This window comes from Nycticebus coucang, chromosome 8 (genome assembly GCF_027406575.1).
Source record: "Nycticebus coucang isolate mNycCou1 chromosome 8, mNycCou1.pri, whole genome shotgun sequence".
NCBI classification, from domain to species: domain Eukaryota; kingdom Metazoa; phylum Chordata; class Mammalia; order Primates; family Lorisidae; genus Nycticebus; species Nycticebus coucang.
The window spans coordinates 128205696-128230154 of record NC_069787.1 but is presented as its reverse complement, the minus strand read 5'-3'; the positions used below and the strand labels follow the sequence as shown (position 1 = coordinate 128230154).

Below are 24459 nucleotides of genomic sequence, written 5' to 3'. Positions count from 1 at the left end.
TTTTCTAGGTCCCTGAAAGAGTGGACCAAAAGGTTTGGAACGTACACTGAAGTTTCACCTTTGGGGACCCTCCAAGTCCTCACCCCATGTGTCTCTTCATTTGGACAGTCCTAGTTTGTATCCTGTATAATAAAACTGTTACTATAAGCATAGCTTATAGTGACGAGAAGCTTCTAGTGACAAGAAGCCGTGAATTTGCAGCCAGTCATACGTGCAGGTGTCCCGGAGATCCCTGGAGTTTGAAGCTGGTGTCTGAAGGAAAAGAAGCCTTGGGGAGGTCTGTGCCCTCACACTGTGAAGTCTGTGCTCATGGCGAGTAGTTATTGCTAGAAATACATTGCAGGGTAGCTAGGCAATTGAGAAAAAAATATTACAAGCTTAGTTATTAATTCCCACTCATAAAGATTTTAATTAAGATTTTTTAAAGCATCCACAAAATGAGAGCATTTTAGCTGGAGCAGCTGTTCTGTCCCCATTATCTGCCGTGTCACCCTGTGCTGTTCATGTAACTTCATCATTTTTGTCTTCTCCCACCTCCCTCATGAAAATGGAATCAATAACTCAAACAATCTGAATTATAGTCATTTTGTGATAAGGTATGCTGATACCAGTGATAGGGAGCATTGGCCATTTATAATAATAAAAAGAATTGTCGTCCTGACCGAAGCCACAGGAAAGAAACAACTTTCTTTAACTCAGAATCTTTGATCTTCCCATTCCCTTATTAGCAAAGAGTAATCTCCTATTTGCTTAATCTTCTTCAATGCCCCCATGATTGTATTTAATTTACTCAGTAAACTCAGCCTCCACTTCAAAGTTAACTGAGACTAAATTTTGAATAACAGAGCAAATGTGAACATTTCTAGATCTGATCTAGGTCACTATCCGTGTGTGTCATTTGCATTGCCTAAAATTGGGGTGTTCAATGCAATTTTCAAAATCCTCATTGACAGTCAAATGAAAGACTAGCATGCCTTTCTCCACTGACTAATAATAATCTAACTGATCAATAATACAATGTTCTATTTAAACTATAATCTCCTTCAGTTTTCTTTGTAATTAAACTTACCGAATTTTCCTTTAATCTAATTTAACCATAATAACTAATAGGTGTATATACAGCATGTAAAATTCACCTACAAACTTTTGCTTTTCCGAATATAATTATCATTAATTCTTTTTCTCCCTACAACAAATCTTCAATTTATAATCTTTCAAATGCTTTCCCACTATGTGTGTGCACATGCACACACCTATGCACACGCATGTCCATTCCAATTCCCCAACCCACATCCCTGATTCAGCTTTTGAATGTACTTGGGAAGGAGAGTTCAAAACAAATCTTCTAAGTTATTAAGGTGGTAAAGTTCCTCTTACACAAAACCAGGGCCCTATAGCAGGACTTAACTAAATGACAAAATACATGTTCTCTTTTGTAACTTAAAGCCTGGGCTTCGGGTTTTGAAATACAGTGAATCAGTCGTTCAGTTCTGTACCTGACAGAATCTTACCACCTGACAAGGATTCCTGATGACCAATTTGTACTTCCTTGGTGTTACCTAGGCTCCCCTGTATTTCAGGGAGTGATTTTCTAAAAATTCTCCTCCCATCCTCCAAATGTTTCAGAAACTATACATTATTCATAAGATTACCCTGACTCTGGCTCTGATTCACCAACTTCTTTCATTTCTATCTCCATGGCAAATAATTATGAGTTTGTCTTGAAATTATATGGGCACATGTAAATACTAAAATTACAGGAAAAGCATAGATAGGAATACAGAGGCAACTGTGTGATATGTTTAGGATCAGAGAGTGTCAATAAAGAATTAGGAAAGCTTTTGAAGAATTTGATGGAAAGGAAATTTAAGAAATTACCAGTTGCTGCAAAGCCACAATTGCAGATATCACACACCCAATATCAGCAGATATTTTCCTTTAAGGCTCAGTTTGAAAATCATTTTGATCAGTAACCAAAACCAAGAAATCGGCACATATTTATAAGAAGTTGAAATGATATCTTTACATTTCTCCTTTTTTATATAATGAAAATATTGTTAGCCAACTGCCATAAAATAATGCAATTCACATGTACATGAGTACACTCTCCTTATACCAATTACAAGATCGGGTCTTGAAGACCACCTTGAGGATTGGTCATTTTCTAGATTGACTCACAGACATTATTGAAAGCTATTGTACTCATGATTATAGTTTATTACAGGTTAAAATCAGCAACAAGAAAAGAAGCATAGGACCGAGTTGACAAAAGTTCCATATCCAGAGCTTCCAGCGGGACCCTGGACGCACTAACTTGTCTGGGTGATCATAGACGTGAAGTATTGCCAACCAGGGAAGCGCACCTGAGCCTTGAGTCTAGAGTTTTTACTGGGGCTCCAGCTCAAAAATGTAGTGACTGCCCACATACCTGGCCTCTAATCTCTTGATCAAGCTGACATCATGTGGTCCAAAGCCCCCACCATAACTCAATCATCATTTGGTATTGTCCAAGGATCCCAGGTAAATAAACGCAAGCTTATCTACCAGAAAGTATTTAAGATAGCACCTCCCCAGAGCTGAGGGCAAAAGCCAGACCTTTCTTTGGATAAGGTTTCTTCCAGTTAGGAACATATTTTTCTCAGATCCCACTGTTAATCTTGCCTTGAAAGTTTCATTGGAAATCTTTCTATTTGCCTTTGTAAATGCATCATTTAATTACAAATACATATTTGGAATAGGAATTTATCGACATTATCCATATTTCTATTTTTCACATATTCCAAATTAGTGACACCTACATCAATTAAGTTTTGCTAAGCTTTAAAATGGATCGGCATATACACAATTCCAAAAACACCATCAAATAGGGTATCATCAAATAAGTGGCTAGTGAAGAAGCTATGGTTTCACATTTTTTTCACTAAAAAAATGATATGTTGTGGAGATTGTATGGCGCTAAGTTATACAAAGATACCTGATGGTTCTTTTATTTATTTATTTATTTATTTATTTATTTATTAGCTTTTTAAAAAACTGTCAGATGACTATGAGGGTACAAATGCTCAGGTTACATTGTTTTCATTTCTTAGGCAGAGTTCAAGTTGTAGCTGACCCTTCACCCAGGCGCTGTGCTGAACACCCGCACATTTCTCATATTAGGTGAGATCCCGCCAATCACCATGCTGATGGCTCTTAACAGAGTATGTGCATATAAAAAACTATCCCATATGATCCACATTTACCATGATGAAGGAAAAGCAGAGAGAGGGAAGGAGGGAGGGGGGAGGGGCTTTGGTGTGTGCCACACCTTCGGGGGGCAAGACATGATTGCAAGAGGGACTTTACCTAACAAATGCAATCAGTGTAACCTGGCTTATTGTACCCTCAATGAATCCCCAACAATAAAAAAAAGAAAGAAAGAAAAAGAAAACACACACACATACAAAAAAAAAAAAAATACTTTCCAGCGGCACCTGGGGGTCAGTGAATAGAGCGCTGGCCCCATAAACTGAGAGTGGCGGGTTCAAACCCAGCCCTGGCCAAACTGCAATAACAAAAAAGAAGCCGGGGGTTGTGGTGGGCATCTGTAGTCCCAGCTACTCGGGAGGCTGAGGCAAGAGAATTGCCTAAACCCAAGAGCTAGAGGTTTCTGTGAGCTGTGATGCCACAGCTCTCTACTGAGAGGGACAAAGATTATTTTTAGATTATGTCTCTAAAAAAAAAAAGCATATTTTCCTATATATGCTATATATAAACTTTCCTATATATAAACTTGATATCTCGATACGCACTAATTCCTTTTTTAAATATTTCATTTCTAGAGAAGAATGCTCTATACATAATTGCCGAATACTGCTCATTTTAAAGCTATGACAGCTGGCCACCAAAAAGTATTGTGCATATGTATGTGTCTACATGTACGTGTGTGTGTGTGCTAATAGACAATTTATTAAAGTAAATAACACCCAAAGAAATCAAGGACTAGAGACCTTCGTGCCGCAGATCCTTGAGCAGAATAACCCAGACAGGACGTGTCCCTATCCTCACAACACTGGGTTCTCCATGCATATTTTATGAACTAAGTTTTTCAAATTCTTTAGAGGTTAGCGTGCATTACATTTCTGTCTTCTGCTTGATTTAACAGAATGAAATGCCCTAACGGCATTTATTAAAACCAGAGGAGGAAAAAAATGTGATTACTGTTAACCTCTGCCTATAACTTACAAAGGATTTCCTAAAACAAGCATCAAAGTGCACTCCAACCATAAAGTGAAAGATGAGTTTCCCTGTCACTTTACACTCACTGTTATTTAGCATTTAAATAATAGTGTTAAACAGGGATATGTCAGCTTCACCCATGATGTCCGTGTTCCAGTTTTCAACTTTTAGAATACTATATTAAATACTTTAATATATGTTATAATTACCAAAACTCATAAGGGTTTATTTTTTGGCAACTGCTGAGGGGTTTTTGTTTTGTTTTGTTTTTAAACTATATGTATGTAGCATCAGCTGTGTGTGAAGCGCCGTGGAATGCCAGCTCCCCAAACATCTCCAACACAGACTGTAAAGTAGGACCATTCTGAGTTTCCAGCCACCATGATAAAGTACAGTGGACTGACAGAGGTTTCTTACTGCCTCAGGTCTGCTCAGGCTTTCTCCCAAGTCACAGGCGGCTGCCTTTCTAGCACATCCTCATATGGCAGGAGGCAGAGAGGGAGAAAAACAGCTCTTTTGTATTTATTTATGTATGTATTTATTTGTTTGTTTGTTTTACTATTTATTTATGTAGACAGAGTCTTACTCTGTTGCCCAGGCTAGAGTCCTGTGGCATCAGCCTACCTCACAACAACCACAAACTCCTGGGTTAAAGTCTCAGCCTCCCAAGTAGCTAGGACAAATGCCTATTGCAATGCATTGCTAAGTTTTATCTATTTTTAGTAGAGAGGGATCTTGCTCTTATTCAGGCTGTTCTTGAACTACTCAGCTCAAGGGACCCTCCTGCCTGGGCTTCCCAGAGTGCTGGGATTTCAGGCATGAGCCTCTGCACCCAGCCACTTTGTGTCTATCTGTGAGAGCACCAATCCCAGCATGTGGACTCCACTCTCAGGACCTAATTACCTCCCAATGTCCCACCTCCTAATACCATCACATTAGGGGTTAAGGTTTTAATCTGAATTTTGAGGGCATGCATTCATTGCATAGAAAAAGGGAAGGGAAAAAAGAGAGAGAGAGAGAGAGAGAGGCAGAGACAGAGAAAAATGGGAAGGAGCTTACACAGAGGGAGGGGCGGCAGGCCAAAGTTTCAGAAGTTATTAAACAGCCACTGCTATGACAGATGTGAGACGGGGAGCGAAGTCTAATCAGAGTTTTAGACAGTTTTGCTATGTGTTTTTCATCTCCATATTAACCCTAGGCACATACAATGGATATAAAAAAAATAGGTCTTAAAGAAAGACAATTTTCATGCAGTGAACAGGCAAGAGAGATCCCGATCAACTAGTATCAAGCTGGTTAGCAAAGTGAGGTCCTAGTTAAAACAGAACGCAGCACTCTCCAAGTCTTGGGCAAAGAAGAGATTCTGAAAAGGCATTTCTAGATGATAAAGTTTGGGGACTGTACCCTGTGCTGACTGAAAAGAGTAATGACATTTATAATTGGAAAAAGGAAAGCTTCATTTATCACAAACAGGTTTCATTTCACAGTGGACATTCTGGCTAGTGGGGAAACAGTTGTCCCCGCCATAAGCCAGGAACACAAGGTTCAAGGGCGGGACAGTGGGGACAGGGAGGTGGAAAAATAAAATATTTAACAAGTTGTAGGAGGAATCATGGATATCTATGAAAAGAGAAAAATGCTCTGTGTACTTTATACCTCCCATCCCAGTATGGCTGGGACCTCAGTTTTGTTTTTATTTTTTCTATTTTTTGAGACAGAGTCTCACTCTAGCCCCCTGAGTAAGGTGCCATGGTGTCACAGTTCACAGCAAACTTAAGTTTTTGGGCTCAAATGATCATTTTGGCTCAGATTTTCTTTTCTTTTTTTTTTTTTTTTTTTTTGGCTGGGGCCGGGTTTGAACCCACCATCTCTGGTATATGGGGCCAGGGCCCTGCTCCTTTGAGCCACAGGCACCGCCCTCAGTTTTTCTATTTTTATTTATTTATTTATTTATTTTTTCTCACGTAGTTTGACAAGCTTTATTTTTTTTTTTAATTTTTTTATTAAATCATAACTGTATACAATGATATGATTATGGGGCATCATACACTCACTTCATAAACCATTTGACACATTTTTATCACAGTGGTTAACATAGCCTTTCCGGCGTTATCTCAGTTACTGTGCCAAAACATTTATATTCTACATTTACCAAGTTTCGCAAATACCCCTGTAATATTTACCTCTTTCATGTTTACATGGATGGAGCTGGAACATATTCTTCTTAGTAAAGTATCCCAAGAATGGAAGAAAAAATACCCAATGTACACAGCCCTACTATGAAACTAATTTGGGACTCTCACATGAAAGCTATAACCCAGCTACAACTTAACAACAGGGGGAAGTGGGAAAGGGGGGGGTGGGTAGAGGGAGGGGAATCGGTGGGATCACACAGTTTTTCTATTTTTAATAGAGATGGTGTCTCCTCTTGCTCAGACTGGTCTTGAACTCCTGACCTCAAGCAATCCACCTGCCTTGGCCTCCCAGAGTGTTAAGATTACAGGAGTGAGCCAGTGCCCCAACCTGGGACCTCAGTTTTAAGGTTTCTCTGGGGTCCCCTTGGCCGGGAAGGTCCACTTGGTCAGTGGAGTGATTTAGGATTTTATTTTTTGTTCACAACTGTTGTGTCAAACACTTAATATTTTTTGCTCCATTTTACTGTTATCACAGTGTCGTAAAATGAGTAGCAATATCTTCTTACTGTGTAAAAGAAAACTGGACTCCTTAGTTCCTTAGCCGTTATGTCTTGCATCACCAACTTGTCTCACATGGATGAACTTCTCACAGAGACTAAACTTTGTAATGGGACAGAGATAGGAATGGCAGCCATGCTCCCCCAAGTCTCTGATTCACAATCCTTCACCTTGGGGAATTTGTTGACTGTCCAAGTCTCACCTTTAGCTTCTCTCACTGAAAGTCACGAGAAGAAAACAATCAATAAAAATCTTCAGAATAAGTTCTAGTCTGGATGGGGGAAATGACGTCTAGCATCTGCCTCCAAGTTTGGTCCCAGGGACCCCTTCCCCTGTGGGAGCCTCCAGGTGGCTGTTATACTCTGAGTTGGTAGAATAAACTGTGAGGTGACATGCCTCTAGAGCAGTGATTTTCAACCAGTGCACCATGAGAGGATCTTAGGTGTGCCGCAAATATTTTTAAAGATCATTAATTAAATTATTTTTAAAAAAGTTAAAAACACAGTAAGTATATTCTGGTTTTTGCTCTTTTTTTTTAATCAACGTAATTTAAGCGTGCCATGGATGTTTAACTATACGTTCAAGTGTGCTGTGAGATAAAAAAGATTGAAAAACACTGATCTAGAACACTGATAATTCATCAAAAATAAAGGAGAAAAGCTCAATGAGAATGAAAATATAAAAGTCACACTGAACCACAATTTATTTTTATGTTTTTATTAAATCATAGCTGTGTACATTAATGTGTTTATAAAGTACAACGTGCTGGTTTTAGATATGATTTGAAATACATCAAACTGGTTAACATAGCTTTCACCGCACTTTCTTAATTATGTGTTAAGACATTAATATTCTACACTTAGTAGATTTGACATTTACCCTTGTAAAATGCACCGTAGGTGTGGTCTGACCCACTACCCTTGAAGAAACTTTGTGCTGATATGGAGTTCTAGAAAATGAAAAACCCCACTAGTGACCACGAATCAAAGGGTTTTGAGATAAGGTAGAAAAAACACTCAATTCCATAAGGAAATGCAATTGTTAATAAAACTGACAGAATTATATATATTAGTAGGACTTGTAATATATTCATTATGAGAAAAAAATAAAGGTCACACTTTATTAAATTTAGTCATAACCCAATTTGTCATCTCTATAAATGAGTAAATACACAAATTAAATGCATGACATTCACTTTTTATGAAAATAATGCATGCTAGACTGGTCACTAATGTCTTACACGTTGCCCCTATGGCCTTGCTTTTTGGAGGTATTTTGTAGGAAGAATTTCTTTCATTTAAGGAAAAGAAGACACCATCGTTAAAGCATACAGGATAAAAGAAAAATGACATTAGTTACAGAAGATGTGGGTAGGAATCATTTTACCTAGAATCTTGTGGGCCTTTGTAAAGATTTTTGAACTTCATTGTAAGTAAGAGCAACAGAAAGACATAGAGTTTTAATCAAAACAGTAACATTAGGCTCATGTTTTGAAGATCATTCCAGCTGTTCTATGAGCAGGGAGTCAGAATGAGGTGAAAGGGACAGTGGCTGAGTATAAGAGAAACCAACGGTGTCAACAGAGAGGAAGTCAGGACTGAAAAAGTTAAACAGAAGTTGGAATTCAGTAGATTTTGTGGCTTCATGGGTGTGCAGGTGAGAGAAAGGCTAAGAACGGATTTGGGGCTTTTGGCACAAGCCACAGGGTAGATGGTGTTACAACATGCTGAGTAAGAAAATGCTGACATAAGGGCGTTAGTTCAGCTGTGAGGATGCTGAGTCTGAAGTACTCAAAAGTCATCCCAATACAGAGGTAGTGCAGGTGCCTAAATAAGATCAGACGTTGAGAAGGGAGGTAGAAGGTAAAACTTGGAAACCATCATCACACGGACAGAAATTGAACTCACATCAATGGATGCAAGAAACCAAGGAGACAGAATGGAATGAAAAGAAAAGAGAACTAACAAAAACCCTGGGGAAAGCCAACACCTACATTTGGGGTAGAGAAAATTCAAGCAAAGATGATTATGAAAAAGGATCCAGAGCCGTAATAAGAACACAGGGATTACTGCGGCTGCTTTGTGAAGTATACCAGATATTTGTCATACATTGTTTATACTCTTTACATCAGCCAATCAAGATTCAATAAAAAAATGAGTGAATGAACATTCATGAGTATATTCACACTATATAAAAATTAACCCTAAGGACCTTGTCATGAGGTAGATTCACCTTTCAGGCAGTCTACAGTACCTGAAGTATCCCCCAAAGCCTGGAGGACAGCATAGCCCAGGAGAGGTTGACTAACAGACAACACCAGTCAGTAGAACCATGGTAGAAATATGGGACCAGTTTCTTACTATTAAACAAATGAATTTTAATAGATCAAACAGCATGATATTTGATAATGTTTGTTTAATAAATATATTAAAAGATAATACTGCAGGAAAAAGACACTTTTACTTTTTTTCTTTCCTTTTATTTTAACACCTTAGCTATCAAAGCTAAGCATAATTTGTGCTTTAAAGAAAATTGAAGTTGTGGTATTTATCCATTTCAATTATTTTTCACTGGTAATTTTATTAATTATCAAAATCATACATTGAGGATTATAGTGAAATCCCCGAAAAGATGATAAAGCAAAGAAAGCATCAAAATGCTCCCGGAACTGGGAGCTATAGAGTCTGAGAGACCAGAATGCTGTCTCTACATAATTAAAGGAGAGAAATCTTTACTTGAGGGTTTAGGGCTGGATGACAAATAATAATGAGTTTTTATCTCAGCTTCGTATCTGTGAGTGGGAAGTAATATCACCTATAAGATAGGGCTAGGAGGGTCAAAAGAAATAATATTGGTAAAATCGCATAGTTAGTCCCAGGCTCATAGAAGGCACTCAATAAATATTTATTCCTTGAAAAGTTGAATTCAAGTATGTTTTTTAAAGGTGATTTCATTGGCAAATAAAGAAGACAGTGGATGAAGACTACTGGACTTTTAAAATTCAATCAGGCGTCACTGGAGATGTTTGGGGGGACAATCTACCATAGTGGGCAAGAGCTTTCACATGGCATCAGACTGCCAGGGTTCAAATCCCAGCTCTGGCATTCGCCTGTGTGGCACCTGACTAAGAAGGTTAGACACTCCCTGCCTCGGCTTTCTTGTTAATAAAATGGTGATAAACATCATCTACCTCATGGGGATCTTATGAGGATTCAATGCGTTAACATATGTAACATAAATACATATAGAGTTGATAGATATAAAGACTAAGAACACTTCTACCCAGCACGAACTCTCAAGAGGTTTGATGTTTCATGATCTCTGCGTGTGAGCCAGCAACTCTGTGACAGGATGTGAGATATTTCGGCCTTGGTCTTGCTGGTGTAGGAAAGAAAGAATAACAAATTTTCTCCCTTACCATTCTCTTAGAAGCCCAGCTGGGCCTTATGTTCAAGGTCTAAGTGCCTTATTATCAACCCCCTTAATAAAAATTTTTAGTTACCTTAAGATTCGTAGGTAAGATTGAAAGAAAAAACTCACTGAGTTCTTTAATAATAAGGTTACACACATAACAAAATTAATCTAGATATCCCTAGAAAGAGACCGGGAAGTGTCTAGTGCTTGGTTAGCTAGAGGGAGCAAATGACCCAAATACGACTGGGCTTCTTGGAGGTCTGGGCAACAAAGGCAGGTTCTACAGAAGCTGTGAATTTGTCTTAGATGCATGCAGCAGTCCAGGTGGAGAGAGAGCCCAGGTGGGGAGAGCACCCAGGTGGGGAGAGAGCCCAGGTAGGGAGAGAGCCCAGGTGGGATAAGAGTTGCTGGACTTGACCATGAGTCAGATCAACCAGCAGTCATGCCTTCCCACCAATCTTGTATGTCCCAATTGCTCAAATCTGCTCTATGGACTTGACCATGAGTCAGATCAACCAGCAGTCATGCCTTCCCACCAATCTTGTATGTCCCAATTGCTCAAATCTGCTCTATGGACTTGACCATGAGTCAGATCAACCAGCAGTCATGCCTTCCCACCAATCTTGTATGTCCCAATTGCTCAAATCTGCTCTATGTGTAAGGCCATAGGTGAACATATTAATGCCCCACAAATTCCAGAAGGATGATGTTCAACTGTGCCAAGGATCATAAAATAATAATTAACGTGGCTATTGCCATTTGAGGACACACAAGTTCTGAGATGATCTTACAGGCCAGTTGAGATGTGGAAGGAGCCAACTGTAAGAAATTTAGAACGTCCTAATGGCACTGGTGTGTGGAGACTTAGAGCCAGAGTTAATTTTATTTAGACAAAAACATCCTCCAACTGCCTTTATAGTATAACAATATCTGAATTTCAAGGGGTAAATTTAAACAAATAAGAGTTCTGTTATGAATGTGGAATATGCAATCGCCTTGATCTAGTTGAGATGGTTCTAATCTTGTTCTAAACTAACTGCACGTGGGCTGCTTACAATCCGTTAGGAAGTTTCCCAAGGATGCATTGAGTTTGATGAAAATGGTTTGATGTTACACACTTTCTGATAAAGAATTTTTTTTTACTTAAGCATATGATATACAAGAGAAGAGACATATATATTTTAGTAGTTATAAGTTATAAACTGAATCTGATATAAAAATCACTTTACTAAGGAAGAAGGCTGTAATATATAATCCGATGCCTATAATGAACTTTAAGAAATCTAGAAACCTTTAAACAATAAACAGATAAATATACAAATAATATGTCTCCAGGGTCTGTCTTTAGGGAAGGATGTGCTGTGATGTGTCTGGGTCCTCCGTCAGGCTCTGCCCTGCAGTGGAAGATATAAATGAAACTGTCAGTTCTACTCTGATAATAGCCCCAGTTAATTAAATGTATATAATAATTAAATGTATATAATAATTAAATGTATCCAAATTATTGCCCTTGCATGATACTATGCTTGCCTGCCAGCTGTTAATTACATTTTGCTTCCCAGGAAGACTGGTTTATAGATAGTAAATACGCCAGGTCATGAATGTAGTTATATTTATGGTAACCGATGAATAAGTTGGACAATGACTATGTGTGTGTTACGAGGCAACCAGAAAAAGTAGAACTATATATAAAGTTTAAAAATCACAAATGCAGGAACTAAGGTCTCCCAAAAAGTGACCATTGCAAGAATTTTAACAAATAACTTTTTTTTTTACACTCAAATCCTTAGTTCTCATAATTTATTAATTTATTTGAAGTATGCAACATTTTCAAAGTTAGGGATCACAGACAGAAACATGTTCTGATTTGCTGTATTAGTTTGTAAAAGGAACCCAGTTGAAATTGCAGGTAGAAATCATTTTTTGAGGGAAGTCTGGAATTCTGCAATAGAAATTAAATCTCTGCTTACACGAGCTTCTTTCTCCTGGCAATTTCAAAATATGCTCAAGAACAGAAGATGTCCAGCCAAAATGGAGAGTTTTAAGTCTCTTCAATAATGCGTCTTAAAGTTGTAAGACTCCTAAAATAGCCAAGTTCCAGGGGGAAGTTTAATAAAGACTATTCAAATCTCTATTCCCTATAATCTTCCAAGGATGGGTGCACTTTGCTACTTATGCAGGAGTTATGCTCCAAACCTAACTGCAAATGATGCTTCAGAGTTAGAGCAGACAGCTAAACCAGGCATTTATTTTAATAAGCATACATGGCTAATATTTTTAAAGGGAATTTAGTGATGTACAACAGCTTTCTATTTAGTCAGAAAAAATGTCAATGTCTTTGCGTAGTTATTTTAAAAGAACCCCATGAGTTGATTAGACTGACCACGGACCTCGAGCATAGGCTCAAACTCATGTGCTGCTTTTATCCCGTGTTTTGTCCTCTTAGTTTTACAATAATGCTGGTTGTTTATGCTAATTCTTGCTAAATTTGAATGAGATAATCCATAGTCGTATTTGAAAGGAATAATACTTTCTGGAAATCTTCAAATTGTTATAATTATTGAGAACATTTACTCCATTTTTGCACATTGTATTCTCAGATCTTCATTTTTAGAAAAATATTAAGAAGTCTTGCGACTAATCCCTCCACCCATGACACCATTATAAATAACATACATGTTCCCCTCGCTTTGAATCAAGAATTGAATGGTCAGTCCCACATTCCACATAAAATACTCGTTTGTCCTTTGAAGAGTTCAAAAAGGACAAAATCTAACAGCTGTCCCTGGCCAAGGAGAAATAGGAAATGTTTTGCTACTTGTTCTCACACTACATGGATCTCTTGGGCTAAAATGTAAAACTACAGCATTTCCTCATGCCCCCAAAACTTTAGGAGATTTCTGTGGCAACCCTTATCCGAAGAGCCTTGAATAGAATAAGACTTTTCAAATATCTGTACCTTATCGATTTGTCATTTGAATTAATGCAGTTAGTTTTAGCGTAAAAGCAAAGTGGTCTGGTTTCTGGGTCAAGATGGTGTATTTGGAAAGCTCTGTCTGCAGAAACTTGGAAATAGCAAATAATAAAAACATATTTAAATACTTTTAAATACCTTGCTGGGCTTGAAAGAAAAAAATCTCTCTGTAGTTTAAGGAGAATAGTATCTCCTCTTTTAAGACGGGAGAGAGAGAGAATGCAAATGGGAGGGGAGAAAAGAAGGGGAGAAAAGAGCAGAGAGGGAGTGAAAAATTAAGGAAAAAATTAAGAGCAAAAGAGAACAAGAAAGAAGGGAAAACAAAAGTCTGCCTTGCACAGACATTGCCACAATCCAGGATACTCAAAGGAAAACATCTTCTCTAGAAGTTAAACTCAAAAATATAATAGTTTATAAGAAGCACTTTCACTCTGGAAGTTGGTATTCACAATCTACAAATAAGATGTTTTTCCATCTAAGGAGGGAGGTGGGCGGGGCCTTGGTGTGTGCCACACCTTCTGCGAGCAAGACATGATTGCAAGAGGGACTTTCCCTAACAAATGCAATCAGTGTAACCTGCCTTATTGTACCCTCAATGAATCCCCAACAATAAAAAATAAAAGAAAAGAAAACAGAAATAAAAGAAATCTGCAAATACTTTTAAAGTACATATTTGGAAAATCCTCACAAGTAAAGGTATAAGTAGTATTCACAAAATAAAACGGGAAGTTGTAATATAGAAGCAGTTAATTGTTAAATAAATAGAATCAAATGAAAAGCCTAAACTGGAGACTTTGGAAATTTAAAAAAAGTTATTAATATTTTTAAAGGAAACAATAGATAATCTAAATAGAACTGACAAAAAAACAAAAAGTAAACTAACGAATATGAAGGTAAAACTGACGGAATCTTCAAAGAATAAAGACGTTGACACTGAAAAGGTCGGGCTGCTATTTTACAATATCTGATTTATTCTCTTAAAGAGGAGACTTTAAGGCTAATGGGGCAAATATTAGTATCTTTTAAGATTTTATTATAGTGGTAAGTATACTCATGAGTATTAGTGTGCTTTTCTATTAGCTTAAAATATTTAATAACTATAAATATATGTGTGTATATATATTTGAAAATGAATTAAAAATGATTGAAACTGCTGAGATTCATTGCTATACAATTAGTCAGGGACCCCCAAATGTCACTCACTATACTTCTCTTCTTTCAGATTTAGTTTTTTTCCATTTTCCAATCTCCTGTCTGGGGAACTTATCTGGCCGCCAGCATATTTGAAGCCAAATACCTGTTTTCAGCATAGTACTTCAACCTCTTCCTCCAGTGTGTCTGGTAACTTAGAGTCCAGAGTGCAATTGCTCCAAAACTAAATAGTAAAAAGCCATTTCTCTTGAGGGCAGGGATAGATAATTACTCTAGGGACTAGAATAGGCATCCGGGGGTTCTAAATAGTCCTTTCAGGCCTTCCCTCCCACTGACAAGGCATCCTTTACTGCATCTTTCCTTAGACCTGTTTGCATGAATTTGTGAGTTATTCCAGGGTTTGACAGTTGAGCCAACTTGCACTTGTTGGTTACCCTCTGTGTATTTTTAGAGTTCATCCTCTTCCACTCTGCCATTTAGCCCCAACTGTTCACTTCTCATCTTTCCATGATGAGTTCCTGCCAACACTCACCCACCACGACCTGCCCCTTGCCGTTCCCTTTGCTCTTGAGAATGTTTAGTTCAAAAAATATAATTGTCCGTGGCTCAGTGAGCAGGGCGCCAGCCCCATATCCTGAGGGTGGCAGGTTCAAACCCAGCCCCGGCCAAACTGCAACAAAAAAATAGCCGGGCGTTGTGGCGAGCGCCTGTAGTCCCAGCTACTCGGGAGGCTGAAGCAGGAGAATCACCTAAGCCCAGGAGTTAGAGGTTGCTGTGAGCTGTGTGACGCCCTGGCACTCTACCGAGGGCAATAAAGTGAAACTCTGTCTCTACAAAAAAAATAAATAAATAAAAAAATATAATTGTCATTACATTAGAGGGATTTGCAAGGGACCAGAGATAAATATACCTTCATCATCTGTAACCAAAATTCAATTACTTTTTCATAAAACAATATGTGCCTGTTATGTGTAATATAAAAGCTGTCACATACAGAACCAATGCATGCAAAGTTAAAGGAGTATTTTAAGATAAGTCTAATAAAGGGGGTTATAGCTTCCTAAAAGTTTAAAGACTTGGGCTAAGACGTCCAGCCAAACAATATTTCAGAGTCACAGATCTTAATCTGTTTTAAAATAAAAGAAGTAATTTGCCCCAGTAGATACATACTTAAATCTTGTAAGTACTTTAAGAAGTTCTGTTTAAATTCATTTCTTCATTCCATCATGTGATTTTCTGACATACACTAAACTGGGCATTTTAGTCGGGGACATGGGGTGTCCTTTCAACCACTAGTAATAGAGCAGGAGATTCAACCTTGTGGCCTGCAGACCTAGTCAGTATGTGACTTGGGTTGTGCATTTAAAATAAAATGGAATATGTGTGAAGGTGAAGTGTGTCCTGTGCTGTTTGGAAGGGATCTCATGCCCCGGATGGCCTGAGCCATCTTCCTGATTTACATATTTATGTCATCTTCCTAGACCCTTTGAGTAGTCTACGTTCACAATCTCTGTGTGGTATTCTCAGAGAACTGTGTCAGAGCCTTTCAAATGAACTCAGGCCTCAAAAGCGATAGAAAAATTGCTAGGTATCTACATCACAAAGAAATCTGAAATGATACCTTCCTTTTACAGACTCTAACAAAATACAAAAGGAAAAAATATATTCAGCAAGTCACACACACACACACAAAAAAAAACCTCTGCCTTTCATGAGTATTTTGGACATTTTTGGAGGAACACAGATTCTCTTTGTTCTTAATTCAGATTAGTGGATGAATCAGTTTAGAATATTTAGTTATGAGGAAAGTGCTCATAACTTTTATTTGGGTAGAGGCTTGAAGGTTTCAATTAAAAATTGATGCTTTTCCTTTCATGATCAGAACACTTAAGGAAATAAGTATAGAAGGGATATTTCTTAAACTAATAGAGGCCATCTACAGCAAACTCACAGCTAATATCCTATTGAATCGAGTTAAATTGAAATCATTTCCACTCAGATCAGAAACCAGACAAGGTTTCCCATTGTCTCCACTGCTTTTCAACATTGAAATGGAAGTCTTAGCCATCTCAACCAGGCAAGAAAAGGTGATCAAGGGTATCCATATAGGGTCAGAGGAGATCAAACTTTCACTCCTCACAGATGATATGATGGTATATCTGGAAAACTCCAGGGATTCAACTACAAAACTCTTGGAAGTGATCAAGGAATACAGCAACATCTCAGGTTGCAAAATCAACACTCATAAATTTGTAGCCTTTATATATAATAACAACAGTCAAGCTGAAAAAACAGTCAAGGACTCTATTCCGTTCACGGTACGGAAAAGAAGTGCCAAAGAAGATGATATATTTGGGAGTTTACCTAACAAAGGACATGAAAGATCTCTATAAAGAGAACTATGAAACCAAAAAAAAAGAAATAGCTGAAAATGTTAACGAATGGAAAAACATACCATGCTCATGGCTGGGAAGAATCAACATTGTTAAAATGTCCATACTGCCCAAAGCAATATACAATTTTAATGCAATCCCTATTAAAGCTCCACTGACACACTTTAAAGATCTCAAAAACATAATACTTTGTTTTATACGGAATCAGAAAAAAACCTTGAATATCCAAGATGTTATTCAGAAATAAAAACAAATCAGGAGGAATCACGCTACCACATCTCAGATTATACTATAAATCAATAGTGATCAAAACTGCATGGTACTGGCACAAAAACAGAGAGGTAGATGTATGAAACAGAATAGAGAACCAAGAGATGAACCCAGCTACTTACCGTCATTTGTTCTTCAATAAACCAATTAAAAACATTCAGTGGGGGAAAGATTCCCTATTTAACAAATGGTTCTGGGTGAACTGGCTGGCGACCTGTAGAAGACTGAAACTGGACCTGCACCTTTCACCATTAACTAAGATAGACTCTCACCGGATTAAAGATTTAAACTTAAGACATGAAACTATAAAAATACTAGAAGAAAGTGCAGGGAAAACACTTGAAGAAATTGGCCTGGGAGAATATTTTATGAGGAGGACCCCCTGGGCAATTAAAGCAACACCAAAAGTACATTACTGGGACCTGATCAAACTAAAAACCTTCTGCAGAGCCAAGAACACAGTAAGTAAAGCAAGCAGACAGACCTCAGAATGGGAGAAAATATTTGCAGGATATATCTCTGACAAAGGTTTAATAACCAGAATCCACAAAGAACTCAAATGTATTAGCAAGAAAAGAACAAGTGATCCCATCGCAGGCTGGGCAAGGGACTTGAAGAGAAACTTCTCTGAAGAAGACAGACACATGATCTACAAACACATGAAAAAGGCTCATCATCCTTAATCATCAGAGAAATGCAAATTAAAACTACTTTGAGATATCATCTACCCCCCGGAAGATTAGCCCACATCACAAAATCCCAAAACCAGAGATGTTGTGGATGTGGAGAAAAGGGAACACTTCTACACTGCTAATATGTTCCTTTTGGAAAGATGTTTGGAGATCACCTAGGGATCTAAAAATAGACCTGCCATTTGATCCTTCAATTCCTCTATTAGGTATATATTCAGAGGACCAAAAATCACTTTATTTTTTATTTTTTTATTAAATCATAGCTGTATACATTAATGCAATCATGGGGTACAATGTGCTGGTTTTATATACAATTTGAAATATTTTCATCAAACTGGTTAACATAGCCTTCATGGCATTTTCTTTGTTATTGTGTTCAGACGTTTATATTCTACACTTAGTAAATTTCACATGAACCCTTGTAAGATGCACCATAGGTGTGGCCCCACCAATTACCCTCCCTCCACCCATCCCCCCTCCCCTTTCCCCTTCATCTTGGGCTATAATTGGGTTATAGCTTTATAACAAAGATATTTGCACCAGAACGTTCATTGCAGCCCAATTCCTAATGTCTAAGTCATGGAAGAAGCCCAAGTGCCCATCGACCCATGAATGGATTAATAAATTGTGGAATATGTACACCATGGAATATTATGCAGCCTTAAAAAAGATGGAGAATTTACCTATTTCATCTTTACATGGATGGAGCTGGAACATATTCTTCTTAGTAAAGTATCTCAAGAATGGAAGAAAAATTATCTAAGGTACTCAGCCCTACTGAGTACCCTAAATTAAATTAGTTTTATTAGCCCTAAAACTAATTTATAAGCACTAGCACTTCCATATGAAAGCTATAACCCAACTATAGCCCAGGATAAAGGGGAAATAGGAGAGGAAGGGGAGGGGAGGGGTAGTATGAGTGGAGGATGGGTAATTGGTGGGATCACACCTATGGTGCATTTTATAAGGGTACATGTTGAATCTACAAAATATAGAATATAAATATCTTAACACAATAACAAGAAAATGTGGTGAAGGCTATGTCAACCAGTTTGATGAAAGTATTTCAAATTGTATATAAAACCAGCACATTGTACCCCAAAATTGCATTAATGTATACAGCTGTGATTGAAATAAAAAAATAAAACTGATCCTTTCCCTTTGAATGGTGCATTAACTCAACTTCTAGGAGTTGGGGGGCTGGTGTTCTGAAGAAAAGCCTGGAAAATGGAAAGAAGCCCAGTGAAGGCCACATCTCAAGTTTTATAAGTTCTTAATGGCTTGAATCACTTGTAGGTGTTTTTAATACCTGCTGTCAGTTTGCAAATGCTTCTCACTTGGCAACTGGATAAGGGCAATAAACTTGTCAACCAGGCAACTAACTATTCAATCTATTATTAAAAACATAAAATCCAAAGAAATGGAAAAGCTGTTCAGGTCTGCAGCTTATTCCCAGTAACACTTTCAGTCATAATATTTTTAAAGCACTTCCAGAAGTTCATTCCCTTATTAAGGGAATTATAAGAGAATAAATTATATGGTAATCATCTGGTGCTCTTTCTAAACAACAAAAAGGAGCAATAGATATGAGAAGATGTTTAAATTATGTGCTTTTAAAAACCACTGGTAGTCATGACCACATTATTTTAATTAAGGGAACACTTAGCAGAAATCAGTTACAATAAGTAACTGTAACTCTTTTCTTTCCAGGAAAAAAATTCTAAGATAAATTTAAATTTTTGTTTCAGATGTGAATGAGTAGTTAATTGAACACACAATTTACATTTCCAGCTCAGATTTTATTTCGTTGCTCCTGTAATAAACTTCCAACTCTTTTTTCACAACTAAAATATGTCTTTTTAAAAATAATTGATATCCACCCAGCAACAAAATAGTGCCTGGTAAAGTTTAAAGAACTGCAATTTTTTTTTTTTTTTTTTTTTGTAGAGATAGAGTCTCACTTTACTGCCCTCAGTAATAAGACTGCTCCATTATTATTCAGGCATAGAGCTAAGGTTGTTACAGGACATCCACTCACCAGAGCTAAGTACTCTGTGAATATTAAATAAGACCTAGGGCTCCAAAATCACTAATAAAAAATCTTGCAATCTCTAGATTTTGGAAGAGCTTTGACATGATAAATTTTAACAAACTCTAATTGTCACACGGACGATTTAAATGTGAACAAACAACATATTCATTTAGACCAACCATCCATCCGTTTCAGTCAGTTGTATCAGGTTTATTGAGGAGTCACAATTCGATAGACTATAAACATGTAATGATTTAATTTTTTCCAATATCTATTCTAGGAGCTACAAACTAGTAGGCTATAGACGTAAGCAGTATTTCCTTTTGCCTGCAGTGTTTAAGATGAAATTGAATGTGAATTTAGGGGAGGCATATACTGTCTCACTCTTCCCACACTTCCTGTTGCACGAAGAATTCTTAGTTGGCTCCCAAAATTCTTACCCACTGGGTTATATTACCTTCCTGTTGAGTGTGGCCAGGACCCGTGAATACGATGAATGCCACTCCATTATTAAATTGGATGGATTGCAAAGGCGATGGAGCTTTTGCAGATACAATTACGTTTCCTTATTTGTTGACTTTGAGTTATTCCAAAGGATTAGATGTAAGTGTAGGTAAGCCTGATGTGTTGAGTTATGCTCTTTAAAGAGATGCTTGGCCCTTCCTTGAGCAGCAGAGACACTTTCCTCTTGGCCCTAAAGAGGCAAACGGTCATATTGTGAACAGCCTATGGAGAGGGGCAACATCTAAAGAACTGAGCACCTGAATTCTAGAACTGTGAGGAACTGAATTAAGCCCACAACTGACCACACTTGGAGAGACACGCTGAGTTCCAGGTGATGGTGCCACCTGGCTGACATCCCGATGGCATCCTTGTAAGACCCTGAGCAGAGTACCCACAGCCACTAGAATTGTTGTTGGCTAAGGATTAAGCCCAAAATAGTGGTGTATTTTAATATTATGGAAATGCCTTAAACTTTAGAAACATTGAACCAGAAGATTTTCATGCAGGTTTTATTTATATGTCATCAGGAGTCCCACTCAGACTCCTGGCCCTGAGAGATCAGTTTCTGTGAGATCTGAAACGTGTGCCATTTCACACTGCGGAACGTGTGGTAATTTGTAACTCAGCAACAGAAAACTAAATCACTTATTCTTGCTTCAATACCCACCTTAATCCATGCACGTGTTCTTTCTACCCTTCTACGTCCTACAGAGGTTCTAGAATGTTCTGATCGGTTCAGTTATTGAAACTTAGTCTTGTCCAATTCGTGACTTTAACTTGACATTCCTAACCAGATATTCTCTCTCCCTTCCCCGACACCTACAACAGTGTTTTGTTGTGTGTGGGGTGACACTTAGGGACATTACAGTCAAGGGAATTCTTGCCTATTTTTCAAATTTTGCGGAAGCTTCTCCAATGAACCCAATGTACCTTGATCACTTTCTCTCCCATTGTCTCAGCATACGTTATCTGCTGTGCTGTCTAGCTCAGAGCAGGCATAAAACAAGTTCATCCTTCAGTGAAAGGAATATGGAAGCAAACCTTTGAAAAATGCTAAACAAAAATCTCTTACTTCTAATATTTCAAATAAATACATACTTGTATATCTCGAAGCTAAAGTAACAAGTGGCATTCTTCCAACTGAAAAGCAACAAAATCAACTGATTGAAGTTAAATACATTCTGAAACAACCAATACTTCTGCTGAGAATGGAGTTATCTCTGTGCTGTGTAAAAAATTGGATTGTCATCAAATAATTCACTATCATTACTAGAACCATTGTTTCATAGAAGAAATAACTATTTTTAAGTAAATTTATTAAAATTAGACTTGATAATGTAAATATCTTGATGAAGTGTACCTCTAATGTCCTGCTGATAAAACTAATCAGTAATGTCTGATAATTTTGATAAAACACCAAAACAGTCACGCTTTAAAGATTGTTATCTTTCAGAGTATAAACATTCTAAACAAAGTCCGTCATATCCTTCTATTTTCATTGCCAAAGTAGCATTTATTAGATCACTCTCCAACCCCCTTTCAAATATTTTGACTCTGTTTTTTTTCCTGATGATTATCACAAGTCAAATTTCCACTCCAGGAATGAAGGCAGAACCTTCTGAGAAACTGTCAAAAGAATGTGTACGTGTTATAATCATGAAAAACTATTTCAAAAGCAAAGTTCCAAAAACTTCATGATTCTGCTTGTTGGAATAATAGTCTATGATGTATCTGCTTTAAACACACACTGAATGTTTAAATTTGGTTCAGCATGTTGAAATATTAGTAATAATAGGGATCATGCCCCCTGATATGATGTGGAATGGTACTTGTTTGTCAATACACTTATTTTTTGGCAATGGAGAACAAAAAATTGCACCAAAATAAGAAAAAATGGGACTGAATAAATGGATAGATTTTAATTCTATTGAAAGTGTAATATACAGAAGAGAAAATTTCCTGATGTGGTAAATTTCTTCAATACTTTCCTAACTCCATACAGTTTAAATTCACATATGACAAGAGAGATAGATAAAACCTGAAAAGAATCACATACATATTTGAGGAATATCAGTTTATTTCTACCAACTAAAAATGTCAACGAAATAGCCAGTAGAATTCTTGCTGGCTAAGGATTAAACTCAAAATAGCAGTATACTTTAAAATTATGGAAATAGCATAAGCTTTAGAAATGTTGAACCAGAAGATTTTCATGCAGGTTTTATTTACATGTGATCAGAATTTCTGACCCAACCTTGGTTTCACACTTTCTAGCCCAACATTTAGAAAATTAAATTCTGATTTATAAAATTAAATGAAATTTGAAATAATAATGATAACTTACTGTATAAGTGCTTTTTTCTCAAAGTTTTTAAATCGTAACAATTCTCCATCACTCTCACTAGTCTCTAAAATTGCTTCAGCTGATTATTTACTTTTTGAGCAGTTTTTTACGGCCCCATCCACCCCAAACCTTTCATTAAAAAGTAATTGTGGTTTATGTTTATTGCTAAAGTAGCTCTTAGACGGGAGTATCCAAACTTTTTGTTTTCCTTGCTGCACATTGTAAAAAGAAAAGTTGTCTTGGGCCACACATTAAAAACAAAAACACTCATGAAAGCTGATAAGCAAGAAAAAAAAAAAAAAAAGGCCTTGCAAAATTTTTGCAATATCCAACACCAGAGTTACGCAAAACAGGCCTCAAAAAATCTGTATGTGGCCTAGGGGCCACAAGGGGTACATCCCTGAGTCCTAGAACATAGTAGGCACTACTTTAGTAAATATTTATTAAAACAGGTTTATTGATTTATTTACAGTACAGTGTGTGAGTTAATTTGTCTGATTTTTGCTTTTGGTTTCTAGCAAGGAGTTTTAACACCTTTGGAATTTCCTGAGCGATAGGAGTATCTTTTATATTAATGATATGACCCAGCCTTGGCCCTAGATATAAGCATGGCACCTGATGGCCAGAAAGACTAAGCTTGTGATTAGGGGGTTGCAATTTTTAGCCCTCTCAACCACCAGGGAGAAGGAGGACTCAATCGTATGGCTAATGATTTAATCGATCATGCCTAGGTGATGGAATCCCAATAAAAACTTGGATATTAGGTCAGGCACAGTGGCTCACACTTGCAATCCTAGGTCAAGATGGGAGGACTGCTGGCGGTCAGGCGTTCAAGACCAGCCTAAGCAAGACGGAGGGCCCAATCTCTACTAAAAATAGAAACAATTAGCAAGGCATGGTGACATGCACCTGTGGTCCCAGCTCCTTGAGTACCTGAGCCAGGGAGTTTGGAGGTGCAGTGAACTGTGATGACGTCACTGCATTCTATCCTGGAAAATAGAGCAAGACTCTGTCTCAATCAATCAATCAATCAAATAAAAATGACTTTAGATATGGAAGCTCAGTGGAGCTTTTTGGTGGGTGAACACACAACGTGTCAGGAAGGTAAAGCATCTCAGCTCAGTATTCAAGATCCTCGTAGACTTAGCCCCATGTAGCTTTATATAATATAACTCTAATCAGGGGTGCAGTGCTCTCTTTAGTTCCATGAGTTATCCTAGTAAATTATCGAATCTGCGAATCTGGAACTCCCTAATAGGTGGCCATTGGTCAGAATGCAGGTGGCCCTGAAACCCCCCAAACTGGTGGCTGACATCTGACGTAAGTGTAGTTCTCTTGGCAACTAAGCCCTTAAGTCTGGTACCAGCAATGCAGATGAGAGCTGCATTGAATTGCAATATCTCAGTTGAGACCAAAACAGAAGACGGTAGATAAAAAAATAATGTAAGCCTAGTCAACACAGCAAGGCTCTCTCTCTACAAAAAATCTTGTTAAAACATTAGCCAAGGATGATGGCATTTCCCTATAGTCCCAGCTACTGGAAAGGCTGGAGTGGGAAGATTGTTTGAGCCACAGGGTTCAAGATTGCAGTGAGCTATGCTGGAACCATTTGCACCACACCCTGTCTCAAAACAAAATAAACAAAATTTAATTGCTTCTCCATCAGTCCATAAGTATGCATGTTTTGTTTGGCATCTACGTCCAAGGCCCCATCTCAATCAAATTGGAAGCCCTTATAATTAATGCATAGGAGAGTCCCTTTTGATTTTTAAA

General features: G+C 37.6%; 1 pseudogene; it reads left to right on the top strand.

Moving 5' to 3' along the window:
- LOC128591440 (KATNB1-like protein 1) overlaps positions 1 to 24459 on the top strand; it is a 77020-nt pseudogene that overhangs the window by 33810 nt on the left and 18751 nt on the right.